We start from the raw sequence: 15,893 nt of genomic DNA, 5'->3' as shown, positions 1-15,893 counted from the left end.
TATTATCTCCTTTCTTCACTCAATCATACACCAGCTTATATAGTCTTAAAATGAGAGCAATAATTATTGCCAAGTGATTGGACTAAACTAAAGATCTAAACTAAGAAACCGAAAGATCGTTGATTTTAATCTTTTAGTATACAAATAGAAAGCCATGGGATTTCAAAACTGCTCCCAACAAAAATATAACAAAAGATTTCTATTAATAGGCCGTGAATAATATGTAAGGTATATAAACATGACCCCACATTTATACATTAAGGCAGCACATCTGCATAAAACCTCATCTTTATTGGGAGGCCAAGGCGGGTGGATCACAAAGTCAACAGATCGAGACCATCCTGGTCAACATGGTGAAACCCTGTCTCTCCTAAAAATACAAAAATTAGTTGGGCATGGTGGCGCGTGCCTGTAATCCCAGCTACTTAGGAGGCTGAGGCAGGAGAATTGCTTGAACCCAGGAGGCGGAGGTTGTGGTGAACCAAGATCACACAGTTGTACTCCACCCTGGGTAACAAGAGCGAAACTCCGTCTCAAAAAAACAGAAATCTCATCTTTAGTCTTTCCCTACATGTAAAGAGATAGCAGTTAAACAGCAATAAGTGTTTCCTTTCCTCTCCATTCTGACACACACATATAAACACACTGCTGCATTACTGTGGTGAGGTAGGATTATAGGGAAATTTTACAAAAGGATAAGAAATTTGTTGTGGCTTTGGAAAAGAGAATCAGAGATCCACTCTTTCATTTGTATTGATTTGAAAGGCATGAGAAATCAAGGAAGCAAACATGAGCCAGCATCTAATTCTGGCTGACAGACAGAAATATGACTCAGGAAAAGTGAACATCCTCCAACACCACCATTAGAGATTAATTAAAGTCTAATTATTATATTTAAAACAAAACTATTGATTATGCTTCAGTATCCCATTGTTCATCCTTATGTATGGTATTTCAGCTACATCTTGGCTAAGCAGACTATAAGGACTATGTAAGTAACTACATTTATATTATTGTTTTTTTGGGAAAACACTCTGAGTTCTAAACGATAGCCATAATCAGGAGTTCGGGAGCACGTCCTATGTGTAAGTTGAGGGTCAGTATATGCATGTGTATATACCTGTGTCTGCCTTTATGGTCTCTGGCATTGTGTCCTTATGGAAGATGTCACAGCAGGTTCATAACAAAGGAAATTATTTCAGAGATGGCCAGAATGACCTTGTGGAAATTCAGAGGACCATTTCAAACTAATCCAAGCCAAAAGCATTTTTTTTGTTAGCATCCCTGAAAGCAGAAAAAGAGCAATGTAAATGTCAAGATGCTTCTGCCTTTAACCAAGAATAAAAAAAGAAAACAATCCACTAAAAGTACTTTTCAAAGATATAAGCTCCCAAAACTTTGCTTTTGAAAGGTGTTAGAACCAGTTTATATTTAGGCAAGCAGTGACATGAAACAGAACTATTAAACACATTTCTCAGGTATTATATGATCAGTTTCCAGCTACATATTCACTACATACATAATTTTAAGAGGTTGAAACCCAAACCCCCCAAATCGTTTCAGAATAACAGTGATCTCATTATATAGTTTTCATTGTGTTTTAATTAGAGTTAGTTATATAAGTCTTAATAGAACCTTGTGTTCCGTGTTTGATTGGGATAATGACTACTTTGTTCGGGTTGTACTTTCTTTTAGTGAGGTGTGGGTGGTCTGAATGGAACTAAAATCCCACCATTGTTTCTCTTGTCATTAATTCTATCAGCAATGCCTCTGATTTCTTTAGACTATGAAAAATAGCTAGTGATTAAGAATTACCATAATGCTTTAAAAATATTTTTAACAGCGACCACTTACACAAAAGAATCTATGTATGAATACAAAATTTAATAATCTACACAATGACAATGTAAAATTTCCAAAAGAGGGTTGAAGACCTGGTTCATATACAAAATCTTTGTAATGTTGATCATTATATACATTCCCTTTTACCCTTTTATGAATAAATGCATACATAATTTTATAATTATATGTTCCTTTCATATTTTTAAAGTTTCCACTTCTTAAAGGAGCAAAAAAGCCCCCAAATTTTTAAGAAAAACAAGATTAATATACCAGAATTCAAGCCTTATTTTTTCAATCACTCATTTTGTTGATATTAAAACAAAAAATATATATATTTCATTGTAACAGACAACATTCAAATGGAATTTGATTAGACATTTAAAAACTTGTCTTAAAAATTTCAATTGACAATGAAATAAGGGTAATTAATCTGAGATCCATTTTGCTAGTATCAAAATAGAAATCTTTGTGTATACAACTGTTTGGATTTTCTAAAAATGTCCCTTTCAGTTTTAAGGTATAGTCTCATTTAAAGTGAGAAAAAATTACTGTTGTCATATTTGGAAGTCAAGACCCATTGCCAGTCTGAGGGTGACTTGTGATTTGATGGTGCATTGAATAATTAAGACCAACAATAATAACAATACTTTCCATAGAGGATAATTTATTTATACGAGGCACCAGGCTGCACGTTTTTCATATATTATTTGTAACACTTCTAATAATCCTGCCACATTGGTCTTGTTATTCCCTTTTTACATATAAGAAAACTGAGGCTCAGGAAACGTTAACGTCGCAGAAATGGGATTCAAACCTAGTTTGTTTTCTCTAAAACCATTACTCTTTCTACTAGACAATACTGCATACATTCGATCCAAATTATCCCTCATTTGCTCAGAAATCATCAATAAATTTAGCTAGATTTTAGTGTTAATATAGCCAAGTATGTATAGATTAAGTTTTCCACATTTCAAAATTACATCTCCTAAACTTGATAGGAGAAAATTGCATCTGTGAGGCAGCAAATTTATCCCTACTTCTGGAAAAGAGATATGCCTTGTTGTATTGAATCAATAAAATTATCTTGACTCCAAATAGTGTCTATCTCTTCATGTTTCCATAAATCTTAGATGTACTTTAAAAAGTGGAATATTTGTCTGCTAAATCTCATATACTATAGTTAAAAATGTTTTTACATAAATGGCAATATAGTATAGAGGAGGGCTCGATAGACTGGGAACTTGAGTTGTGAACTGAAGACCCAAAATACTCCAGAATAAGTCACTTAACTTCATGACATTTATTCTGGTAATCAATTAAGTAAGAAAAGATGAATCTAGATTCACCACTGAATTTCTAAGATAGTGAAAATATTAGTTGAGGAAGTATTTTTAACTAATACAAATTGACTTCCTTTTCTAAAATGCATTTCAGGGAAATAATTATTTCAATGGGGGAAGAAAAATAATGAAATCTAGGTTCTCTTTGAAACCATGTTAGATATTTTAGCATATGTCTATCTCTGTTTTATCAGCTATTTTATTTTTATGTGTGTAAATATCTTTCTGATTTAATATAAATCAAAGAGAATTAAGAGAAAGAATTAAGAGAAAGAATCATGCTGAAGCACCTAATACCTCATTTTGCTGCATAATGAAACTAAAGTTTCCAATTGCTGTGTAAATCATGTATTTAGTAGATGAAATGTTCAGGAATCATTTTGCACTTGACATTTTCTAGATTATGCATAGCAAAATTCTCTTCTTATAATAAGAAAGTAGATCTGTAAGCCACAAAAAAATAGGGAGCAGGTATAGCATATTGAGATGATACACAAAGAAAGCAGTGGGAGCCAATAGGCGTGATTCTATAAAGCACATATTTGGTCCCGTACACCATCCTCAGTGGAATCCTTTGTTCAAATGAAAGCTTACATGAGCTACACTAGTTGATAAGTAAAGGGACATGAATGTTCCCTCTTTTTCCATAGTCACCTCAAAGGAGTACATGGTTTTTCAGCCACTACTCTTGATTGTGCTGCTTCACCAGTCTGCTTACTAAGAACACAAGACTATAACATTTTCAGCGGATAAAAACAAGGTCTGTGAATCGATAATTGTACTTAGATTAGATCAATTTGGAAATTTATAAGGGCAATGATGGATGAAATGGGAAGTAGTCACCCCATAGTCTATAGTTAGAGCTAAATATAATAAACGATTTAATGTATAATTGATATAATCCTAATAAAACTGCAACAAATCCTCGAATTACATATGGTGGTGTTCTAGTATTTCCACTAAGTCTACCATTATCTGATGAGTTTCGTTGAGAAAATTAGAAGGCAATCTAGGTATTCAAATTAGAAATAATTTTAATAGAATTATAAGTTTGTGCATTACAAGCATTCAAGATTTAAAAGTCAAGAAAGTGCTCACTTTAGTATCACATATATTAAAATTGAAACGATACAGAGATTAGCACGGCCTTTGCACAAGGATGACATGAAAATTCATGAATTGTTCCTTCTTATTATAAACAAAAAATATTTTTTTTAAGTTGAGGAAGCTTTAAGTTTCCTTAGCTTTCTTTAAGCTAATTTTCATAGAATCAAGAACTACTAGAACTGAAATAGAACCTTCAGTGACAATACCAGCTGCCTGCAGTTCTTAAGCAGGCAACTTCCAGGATGCCTGCAAACATTGCTGAAGCAAGCAGATTCAGTTCTACTTCTGCCTTCCAAATCCTGCGTGATGACTGTTGCAAATTTTTTTTTCTTTTTTGAGATGGAGTCTAGCTCTTATTGCCCAGGCTGGAGTGCAATGGCACAATCTCGGCTCACTGCAACCTCCGTCTCCTGGGTTCAAGTGATTCTCTTGCCTCAGCCTCTGGAGAAGCTGGGATTACAGGCTCCCGCTACCATGCCCGGCTAATTTTTTATATTTTTAGTAGAGACAGAGTTTCACTATATTGGTCAGGCTAGTCTCGAGCTCCTGACCTCAGGCAATCCACACGCCTCTGCCTCCCAAAGTGCTGGGATTACAGGTGTGAGCCACCGTGACTGGCCAACTGTTGCAAATTTTATATCTTTTTCTGCACCTTGAGAAACATTTGTTGACTAATTTATCCAGAGAAACTTTCTTGGTCCTTTATGCTGTTTTCCCTGGATCTTAAAAGAACTGGGACCTGTCTTGTGCCATAATTGGTCACGGTGGGGTTTTATTGGGGTTTTGTTGGCCCACAACAGGTTTTATTGGGTTGTTCCATTTATAATACATGTCTATGTCAAACAATGGTTAGGCTATCAGGATACTACCTATGGGAATTTTAAGAAAAAAATAAAACTCATGTACCAGGCACTTAATACACTCAATGCGTATCTCTGCCCTTCACAATAGCTTATGTAATAATTGTTGGAGCTGGTAATTTTACAAACCCTTTCTTGTTTCAAAGCCCTCTCCCTCCGTGTACTCCCAGGAGCTCTATATACAGTATTTTGATCTACCAGATGACTCATCTGGTGGATATTTTCCCCATTATGTATGTAAGGGCTCTGAAGTTCAGAAATATTAGTTTTTTTCTTCAAAGTTACCAGAGATGGTAAATGACATAAATTGGTTAAGAGATTAAACCTGGTTGCAACCATTCTGAATTTTATTTTAAAAAGACAAATTTGGCAGGGCACAGTAGTTCATGACTATAATCCCAGCATTTTGGGAGGCCGAGGCGGGTGGATCACCTGAGGTTGGGAATTCTAGGCCAACCTGGCCAACATGGTGAAACCCCATTTCTACTAAAAATACTAAAAATTAGCCCGGCATAGTGGTACGCCCCTGTAGTCCCAGTTACTCAGGAGGCTGAGACACGAGAATTGCTTGAACCTGGGAGGTGGTGGTTGCAGTGAGCTGGGATTGCACCACTGCACTCCAACCTAGGTGACAGAGTGAGACTTTGTCTTAAAATAATAAAAAATGTAGTAGCTTCACAGACAAGAGTGGTATAAAAAGAAGATTTAATTGGGAGGCCGAGGCGGGTGGATCACGAGGTCAAGAGATCGAGACCATCCTGGTCAACATGGTGAAACCCCGTCTCTACTAATACAAAAAATTAGCTGGGCACGGTGGCGTGTGCCTGTAATCCCAGCTACTCAGGAGGCTGAGGCAGGAGAATTGCCTGAACCCAGGAGGCGGAGATTGCGGTGAGCCGAGATCGCGCCATTGCGCTCCAGCCTGGGTATCAAGAGCGAAACTCCGTCTCAAAAAAAAAAAAAAAAAAAAAAAAAAAAAAGAAGATTTAAAACTGAGTGTGAATTAAATGATATATCTTGAGCCAAAAGAGAAGCAGAATATATTTTATCTTACACATACAAAAATGGATATTTAATATTTTGCTGTTACTTCTATCTAGACTATAAGATTAATGCCTATGGCTTGGGTGATACTTCGTTTCTTGCATTTCCTGATTCTCTTTCTAATCTTATTGCTTTTCTTACCTGTAAGTTAGAAATTGATGCCACTTTTTCAAAATGCTTATCTTAAAATTACTACTGATTCCATTATACTTATTAATTCAGTGAGTACATAGTGTCTGCCATATGCAGAACTGTACCAGGCACTGAGAATACAATGCCCAAAAATATAAATATCAATCTTACCCTTGTAGTCTTTACTTTCTATTGTAACAGAAAATAAGCAGACAAAAGACCAAATAAATATGTAATCACAAGCTTTAAAATTGTCTTGAAGGAAAGAAACATAGCCTTTTCCTTTAAGGTAGCGTAATAGATTTGGGGGAGTAACTTGGGTTGAAATGGAAAAATGAAACAAGGACCTAGAGGCCGTAGAGAGGGGCTAAGTCTTATTTTCAGGCCTTTTAATATCTGATTATAAGTATTATGCTTTTATCTATTTTTCTATAATCTATCTATCATCCTGTATTCTGTATATCTCTGATTGCTATGTAGAAAACAGATTTTGGAGGTAATGGAAGAAATGGAAAAATTAGAAATGATGTGTTCTTTTAATAACCTAGAATGTCAGTCAGGATTTTCCAGAGAAACAGAACAGTAGGACAATAGGAGATTGCATGTGTGTATTTGTGTGTGCGTGTGTTTGTATGTGTGTGTCTGTGTGTGTCTGTGTGTAATTTTAAGGAATTGGCTCATATGACTGAGGAGGTTGGCAAGCCTGAAATCTGTATACAAGGAAGGCTGACAACTCGGGGAAGACTTGATGTTATAGTCTTGACTCCAATCTCTGTAGGTAGGATGTGGCAGGCTATAAGTTTAGTTAGAATTTCTATATTATATTAATAGTCTAAGGCTGAGTTCTTTTTTCTTCAGGATACATCATGTTTTGCTTTTGAGGCTTCCAACTGATTAGATGAAGCCTACCCACATTGTCAAGGGCAATCTCCTTTACTTAAAGTCAACTGATTATAAACGTTAATTACATCTGTTAAGATACCTTCACAGCAACATATGGACTAGTGTTTGAAGAAACAACTGGGCAGTATTGCCTCATTATGTTGACATGTAAAATTAATCATCACAGAGATCATGTTGGTGGGGGTGGCAATGGAGAGAAGATTAATTTGTAACATTTTGGACATATAATCTACAAAAACTTGGTGATGGATTAAGGTATGAAGATAAAGATAAGGGAAGAAATCAAGAATAACAGGTCTTTCTCATGAGCAGTAGATTGTAACAGCTGTGATGTACAAAGAATGAATCTTTTCTAAATGAGATTCTGCTGACTTCAGCTTAAATAATACGATTGACAAGGCAAGATTACTTTTGTTACTCACTTTAAATAACTAAATAATCTTTAGAAGAAATTCTGTTTGTATCTGTCTAGTTATATTTGGTAAATCCTAATGTAGACTAAAAATTTGCCTTGCCTTTTTTTTCTCATCCAGAATAATTACATGCAAATAGTAATCTATTCTTTATGCAATAATGTGAAATGGGAAGAAACATAGCCAGATATTTTTGGAAAGGATAGCCTTCCAATGTGCCAGGTACAGTGTCTCCAGTTTTTTTTATTGCTAATCATAGTAGGTCTCATTTTCTAATCAAAGCTTACATATGCTACACTAGGGAGTTTGGATGATATGCTAACTCAATCTAATTTTACACAATATAATTCAAAAGCCAATAAAATATAGCCTTGTTAGACACAAAAGTTTTAAAGGGAAGAATGTAATATAGGCACCAAATGTTAAGTATCCTCTCTGCAGGTGGTTGTACATTTCCTGTGTTTCCAATTTCTCTTTTCTTTTCTTAACCATGAAATTAAATAGACATTTTGAATAACTAAAGAATAGACATTTTTCAAAGGTGATTCATGATGCCATCTTTTTTTCTAAAACAGAATATCACAGGGATGAATAGAAAATCATTTCAGACATAGAAAGTTAAGAATTAAAATGTAGTAAAATATTTTTCTAGATTAAGTACTAGAGGTTGATGAGTACCTATGCTTCATTATATTTCAGAAAATGTTTACCCTTTTATTTTATATATTTGTTACCATAAGTCACAATTGAAAGGCTAGATAATCCATAAAATCATATTTTCCAAAGTCAAATTATTAATTTTGCATACAATTTTGATTAGGTTTAGACAGTTTCCATTTATCTTAACTCATTAGTGTTATGTTATATTAGTAGATTTTCTTTCTTTTTTTTTTTTTTTTTGAGACGGAGTTTCACTCTTGATACCCAGGCTGGAGTGCAATGGCGCGATCTCGGCTCACCGCAACCTCCGCCTTCTGGGTTCAGGCAATTCTCCTGCCTCAGCCTCCTGAGTAGCTAGGATTACAAGCACGCACCACCGTGCCCAGCTAATTTTTTGTATTAGTAGAGACGGGGTTTCACCATGTTGACCGGGATGGTCTCGATCTCTTGACCTCGTGATCCACCCGCCTCGGCCTCCCAAAGTGCTGGGATTACAGGCTTGAGCCACCGTGCCCGGCCTATTAGTAGATTTTCTATGTAGATTAAGCTTTCTCTAAGTAAATCAAAAGTTTTGTGATTTCCATTTTATTTCATAAAATTTTAGTATCTGTTATGTAAAAGGTATAACCTAAATGTATTAGTTTTCTGTGAATTTATAACACGTTGCCATAAATTAGATGGCTTAAAACAACAGAAATTTATTTCCTCCCAGTTCTGGAGGCCAGAAATCTGAACTCAGGAGGTCAGCAAGACCACATTTTCTCTGGAGTCTCTAAGGGAGAGTCCATTCCCTGTGGCAGCTGTCTTTCCCTTGTTTGTGACCACATCACTCCATTCTCTGCCTCAGTCTTCACGAGGCCTTCTCTTCTTTGTGTATCTATTTAATCTCTCTCCATCTCTCTTTTACAAGGAGACTTGTGATTGGATTTAGGGCACATTTACATAATACAGTATAATCTCCTTATATCCAAATCTTTAATCACATCTGTATTAGTCTGTTCTCATACTGCTAATAAAGACATACCCGAGACTGAGTAATTTATAAAGGAAAAAGGCTTAATTACTCACAAGTCAGAATGCCTGGGGAGGCCTCAAGAAACTTACCATCATGATGGAAGGGGAAGCAAACACGTCCTTCTTCACATGGCAGCAGCAAGAATTGCCAAGCTGAAGAGGGAAAAGATCCTTTTAGAACCATCAGATCTCCTGAGAACTCACAATCATGAGAAGAGTATGAGAGTAATCATCCCCGTGGTTCAATTACCCTCTACTGCGTCCCTCCCAAAACATATGAGCATTGTGGGAACTACAATTCAAGATGAGATTTGGGTGGGGACACAGCCAAACTGTATCTACATCTGCAAAGACACTTTTTGCAAATAAGGTAACATTTACAGGTCCTAGAGATTAAAATTTGGATGTATCTTTGAAGTCAACATTCAGCCCATGACACCAGATGATGTAAGTAATATGGGTGTAGATTAGACAATGGCTTTTTTCCTAATAGATGTGCCAGTTTATTAAGCCTTATTTTTGTCGTTGTCATTGCAATCACATCCTTGTATGCTGTTTTGTGAACCTGGAACTAGGACTCTACAAACTGCATTTTCACTTTGCCAGCTGACTTCCTGATAAACTCTAATAAGAAGCAGTAAAAGAAAGCTGGAAGCCAGGAGGAGGAAGAAAATATGCTTCTTTCTACTTACAATTTGTTCATGTTTTTGCTTTCTTTTCCTGTCACTGTCACCCTAGCAATGCTTCTTCACCTAAGTAGTAACAGTTCATTCTAGTAGTACGAGTTCACACTGATTTTCACTTTTTCCAACATTAGTTAAGTCAGACTCAAAATACTCATCAGAGACACTGGCATGAGTGGACAAGAGTCCTTCCTCATAGGTCTGGGGTCCAGTTACACAGGGTTCCATCTCTGATCTCAGGGACATCAGTTGTACCTAAGCAGTGGCCCCTATTCAGAGGCTTGAGTTTCAACTTCACAGGATACTTCCTCTGAGCTTCTAAGCTTTAGTAATTCCAAAATTTTCCATTCTCCAACCCTAGGAATAGTAGATCCTTCCTGCTGTTGTAACCTAACCTTTGTGACATTTTAGTGTTTCTTCCACAGCATTTTAGGGTTTCCTCTGTGCCTTAGAATCTAAAATAAATGTAAAATATCTTCAACAATAATTGCCAAAAAGGTGAAGAAGCAGTTACAGAGAAACCAAGGAGTAAAAGGTTTGTATTATCATTTTCTTCCACTGGGGTAAGATTTAGGCAGGCATCATCGTAACAGGTAGATGGTACTTGAGCAGGATCTTCTAATTTTTAGACTCCAGTCTTCAAAAGTTAGTAATGAGAAAGTGGAAGGGCATTTCTCAAGAAAACCTTACTGAAAGGTATCACAGTTGTTATATGTCTCAAAGTCTGCTTAAAATATTTAACCTTCTCTTGTTGATTGAAGGTCATCAAGTTATATATTCTTTTATGATATAATAAAGCCCTCAATGAGAGTCATTTGCTTCTATGAAAAAAATGACAAATATTCTGCTGCTGAAAACTAGAAAAAATGAATAGTTTAGTGTTTTGTTATTTTTTTCATTTCTGTATTTTTATTGGTTGCTTCTAATTGATGTCATCGTGTCTAGCTGCTAGAACCTGATGATGATTGCTTCAGTTATTCAGTATTATTCTGCCTCTCTTAAGGGACAGTCTGTTGGGCTTTGTGAGTTATTTGCCCTTCCAAGTGCTGTTTAAGGTTATTTTAATTTGATTGCAGTGTTCAGGAAGCATGACCTCAGAATAAGTAGGAATGTTCCTGTCCATAAATAAACTCATCTCGATCATAGCTCTCTTCCTGGTACAGGAGAGTATAATTTTAACTTTTCATGTGGTTCAGGTGTATTCATCTTAAAGTGATAAGCAGAAAAAATGTTTGCTGAGAGATCTTTGAGATCTAAGTGTTTTTGGCTTATAAGGCCAATATCTCTGGTTCCCTAAAATAAACACATTATAAGATCATAAAAAAATTCACAGTAAACACTAGCTATTTGCAGCTAATTGCAAAGCAATGAGTTATTGTAAGTGAATTCTGTCAGTAAGGTTGACTGAATTTGAGAACACGAAGCCAACTATATATCCACTCTTCCCCCATGTAACATATGTGGTTTATTGTGTCCACATAGTCTCTTTTCAGAGATTGTAAATTATACTATTTATGAACTCTTGATGACTGAAACACAATTGGAGCTTGAAGGTCAAGGCAGCAAACTGCATCCTAAATTCCTATTTATTGATGATGTATGGCACCGTTAGTAATATACTCTGTGCTGCTACAATTAAAGATCTGTCAATGTTTCTAATACACATTATTATTTCAGGATTTGATAATATGACCACTTATCCTTATGCTGAATATATGATGAAAGGCCTCAGCAGTAGGAAGGCATCTTCGAGTTTTTTAAACAAGATCATATGATATTTATTTGCTTTCCATGATATTAACATTTTAATAAGATTTATGGTAAGCTAGACATAAACAGAACCTATATACAAGCAGCATGCAGCCATAAATATATGACTTATATTAATACTGAGAAATAAACTGTTAGTTCAGATTTCCATTTCACTACCTATATTCATTTTAAAAGAAAAGGTTAGAAAAAAATATTTTTTAATCCTTATTTTCAAAAAATGCCTGGCTTATTTTTTCTCCCTTATCAGATGTCTATAAAGAGTATACAGAGCCTAACAATACAGTAAAGTACATATAAGTAGTTATAAACTTGACTCATTGGTTTGTTTGTAGGAAAAAATAATTCTGAATAATTTTTTAAGGAACTCAATTAGCTGTTTAGTTAAAAAATAGCCTGTAGTTGTGTGATCTGGACCTATAGAGCTATGCTGTTCAATGCGGTAGCCATTAGCAATGTGTTATTACTGATAATGTGAAATGTACTTAGTGCAAATTAAGATATTAAGTATAAGGTATGCACTTAATTTTAAGACATACTACCAAAAAATAAAAACGAAGTGAAAATATAGCATTAATAATTTATATATTGATTCACATTGAAATTATAATATTCAGTAAAATAAATAATAAAACTACTTCATTTCTTTTGTATTTAGTTTAATATACTACTAGAAAATGTAAAATTATACATGCAACTTACATTATAGTTCCACTGTATAGTGTTCCTGTAGATGTTATCAAATATCCCACATTTTTTCTTATAGATGATATACCCAATTGATTTTAATTGACTAAAAGTAGGATGTTTGGTTTATGATATATCCAAGATATCATCAGAAAGTAGTAAGGCCTTTTTTATAGAAATTCTCCATTACCCTAACCTTGGTTGGTGATGTTGTTACAGGTGTCTGTTATAGTGGATGGAAAACATAGATGTGGGAAGATGTAATAAGAAAAACTAAATATGGGAGTCCATAGGAGTGAGTGTCTGAGACATTAATTAAAACAAAACAAAATTCAAACTTAAAACATTTGTTGAATGTAAATTCATTCATCTGTGATACTGAATATAGAAAAAGAATACTTTTTTGCCAAAGTAATATTATTTTCAGATGAAATTACTTGTAGTAACAATAGTTATTACTCAAAATTCACCTAATAGCTACTAAACTTCTATAACTATAATCTGATTTCTCTAGAGCCTCATTAAAACAATACAATCTTGCATGTTCTTCACATGTACCCCCAAACCTAAAATGCAATAAAAAAAAGAAAAAAAAACCTTAAAATATTCCCCCCTAAGAAGGGATTCTAAATAAAATATTTTATTCAATTTAAAAAACAACAACAACAACAAAAAACACTGCTATTTGTGTCATTCATAAACTCATTAATTCAGCAAACATTTATGTGCCTATTCTGTTCTAGGCATTGTGGTTGAAACTAGATGATCCAAAGATAAAGTACTTTCAATTCTCATTAGATGTTTATTTTGCATTCTTTTGCTAATTTATAATGTCTGTTAGTCTGAATTCATCTAAGTCTGTAATCATGGTTGAAATTTCTTTGGACACCTCATTGGAAAGAATCACAGAAACCTAACCCCATTGTGTTACCATACATGGATACCACAAGAGTCAACAGAGAAACAGTAATGTGTTAACATTACAGGAGTCCCACTGGGCTAGAAGAGTTGTAGCAGTGGTTAGGCAGGACATTACCACACTTGTAGTATCAGTGTACAATATCAAATAAATTCTATTAATAGAATTGAGTTATAAAGTATTTTAACTGAGCCAGTGTTGGAGCTTTCTGTCGTTTTTCATCTCTTTATTACATTTTACTGCGTGTATTCTTTTCTCCCTCAATTCTAAGATTAAAAGAGATTTTTTTTCCCAAAGTTAACTTGGTCACCTCTAATTCTTGCCTCCTTCTTCTCCTGCTTATGACCTTGCTCTATCAATTTTCAGAAATATTCTCACCTACATTTCTATACATTATCAATAGTTTTGGTTGCTGCAGTAATTTCTGCCCTCTGATTTGAAAACATACTCCCAAGACCTATCTTAAAACAAATCAAACATTCTCCCCTCCACTCTTTCATATTACTGTACCCTCCTCCATTTGACATACCTCCCCAATAGCCGGTTCACTTGCTGTCTTTCATCCTGTATGGCTCATTCATTCTCACTCATTCATTCATTACAGAGCCTGTAACATTGGCTCTCCTTCCCCTATCCAATATTCTAATTCTGTTATTGCCCTTATATTACCAACAACTGCCATTCAGAAAACACAATCTTTCCCCACTACCAGAGTCTTTATTTGTTTGGACTTCTCTGACCATTTCTATTTTGGAAACTATGGATTATCATGCTTAGTAAAGTGAATACGACTTAAGATCTGTCTTCAACTACTTAATTTTATTTTAGCAGATTTCTCCTTTTATTTACCTGTCACATTCCCTTTAAATTAAGAAACAGTTATCCCAAAGTCTGCACCTGGAAGATTGCACTTTAATTCCAACTTTGCTTAAGAAAAATTCTTCAAGAAATTGTATAGAAAATCTGTCAATGATTAAATCTCAATTAGTGATGTTTTTTCTATCAAAAGATGCAGACATTTAACAGAGATACAGTGGAGAAGAAGGGAATAGGGTCAGAGATTATGAGCCACATATCTGAAGGTTATATTCTTTATTTTTATATTTTTGCTTTTGGAACAATATCTTTATTATGCTCAGGAAATGCCTGCTGGTTCAACCATAAATTGTTGCATTAAAAGAGACCCAGATTTAAGTGTTTAGGGTGGGTGGGCGAGTGCTTAATATCTGTAATAAACTGACTCCATTGTTAGAAAATGTTCTCAGGCAACTATCTCATACTATCTAACTTGACTTTGAAAGGGAACCAGTGTCATGGGATAAGGAGGAAAATTTATTTGCTGTCTTCTTATTGATGAAGCTGTGAATCTTTTGTCAGTTTGGGGTTTGCTACTCTGGCAAGTTTGAAAAGGTCTGTTTTGTTGTTTCTTTCAGAAGCTTTTCTTCTGTCATCCATGAGTTTCAGATTTAGCTCCTGTTGGCATGTTGTTTTAAAATAAATCCAAAAGCAGTTAAAATATTGAAATTAAAACCCTTTCAATAATGTAGTTTCGTAAATCTTGACTCTACTACTCAAGGGCCATGTGATGTTAAACAAGCTAATCTCTCTGCACCCAGTTTCTTTCTCTAGAAAGTGGAAATAATATCAGTACCTATGACATTAAACTGTTTTGAGGATTATATGCATTAAAATATGCAAAAGGCTTAGAATATGGGTAAGCATATGTCAAATATTCGCAGTTACTACTTTTATCACTATTAGTTTATGCAATCAAATTTATTCAGTATCTACATTTTAGAAACCTGGAGAAATACACAATGAACAAGAAACTCCTGTCCTTGAGGAGCTTTGCCAAGGAGAGACAAGTATGTGTCAAGAGTCACAAGGGTGTGTGACTAGTGCTGTGATAAAACCATCAGCCTCTGTGTTGCATTCAGAATAAATCAACAAACTCCACCTAGGGTTGTTGGCAAAACATGAGTAGTGCTGCACTGTGTCAAATTAGTGCTGTAGTTTATCCACACCACAAAAGTCTTTGCTTTCATCAGTATCTCTGAGAGTCAGTAGCTGGATCTCCTCCCATACTCCAAATCAGAAAATATAGAACTTTTCCTTAATAATTTACCATGATCCTTTAAAAATTATGAAGAATTTGCTTCTCTCAACCTACTGATGAACTTCCAGAGACATTCTCTCTAATAGTTTAAAATACGTTTATCATAATGTTTTCATATGTAGTCTGTGTATCTGTGGGTATACCACAAGTATTGGCTGTCTAATTATTCTGACCTGCATACACCTTTTAAAATAATCTTTCTTCTTTGTGATTAACATATGTCTTATTAGAAAACTAACACCTTCCTATCTAAAGCAATCTAAAGTCTAAGGTTATTTGATGGGGTTGAATTACTACAGATGTGGAGGAAGGGAGTTATTTTCTATGAAGCACAGACCAGAGTGCCACATAGATTTTTCCTGGTTTGGCCAGAAGAATATATACAGACAAATAGTAGCACTAG

General features: G+C 34.8%; 1 protein-coding gene, 1 long non-coding RNA gene and 1 other non-coding gene across 10 annotated transcripts in view; 2 read left to right on the top strand and 1 right to left on the bottom strand.

Moving 5' to 3' along the window:
* The window catches only part of NAALADL2 (N-acetylated alpha-linked acidic dipeptidase like 2), a 1,216,540-nt gene that overhangs the window by 1,179,277 nt on the left and 21,370 nt on the right, over positions 1-15,893 (top strand). The window lies entirely within an intron of this gene.
* On the top strand, positions 4,273-4,376 carry LOC135275929 (U6 spliceosomal RNA). Its single transcript, XR_010343518.1, has one exon. It is a non-coding gene; the product is annotated as a U6 spliceosomal RNA (small nuclear RNA).
* LOC110569084 (uncharacterized) lies at positions 11,118-13,960 on the bottom strand. The gene is made up of 3 exons (XR_002479259.2): positions 13,904-13,960; positions 12,471-12,678; positions 11,118-11,204 (listed from the first exon to the last, which is right to left on the bottom strand). It is a non-coding gene; the product is annotated as an uncharacterized LOC110569084 (long non-coding RNA).

This window comes from Aotus nancymaae, unplaced genomic scaffold (genome assembly GCF_030222135.1).
Source record: "Aotus nancymaae isolate 86718 unplaced genomic scaffold, 86718_ANA_hifiasm-v0.15.2.pri h1tg000019l, whole genome shotgun sequence".
Taxonomy (NCBI): domain Eukaryota; kingdom Metazoa; phylum Chordata; class Mammalia; order Primates; family Aotidae; genus Aotus; species Aotus nancymaae.
The sequence above is the reverse complement of the archived record's forward strand: the minus strand, read 5'-3'. Positions and strand labels throughout refer to the sequence as shown.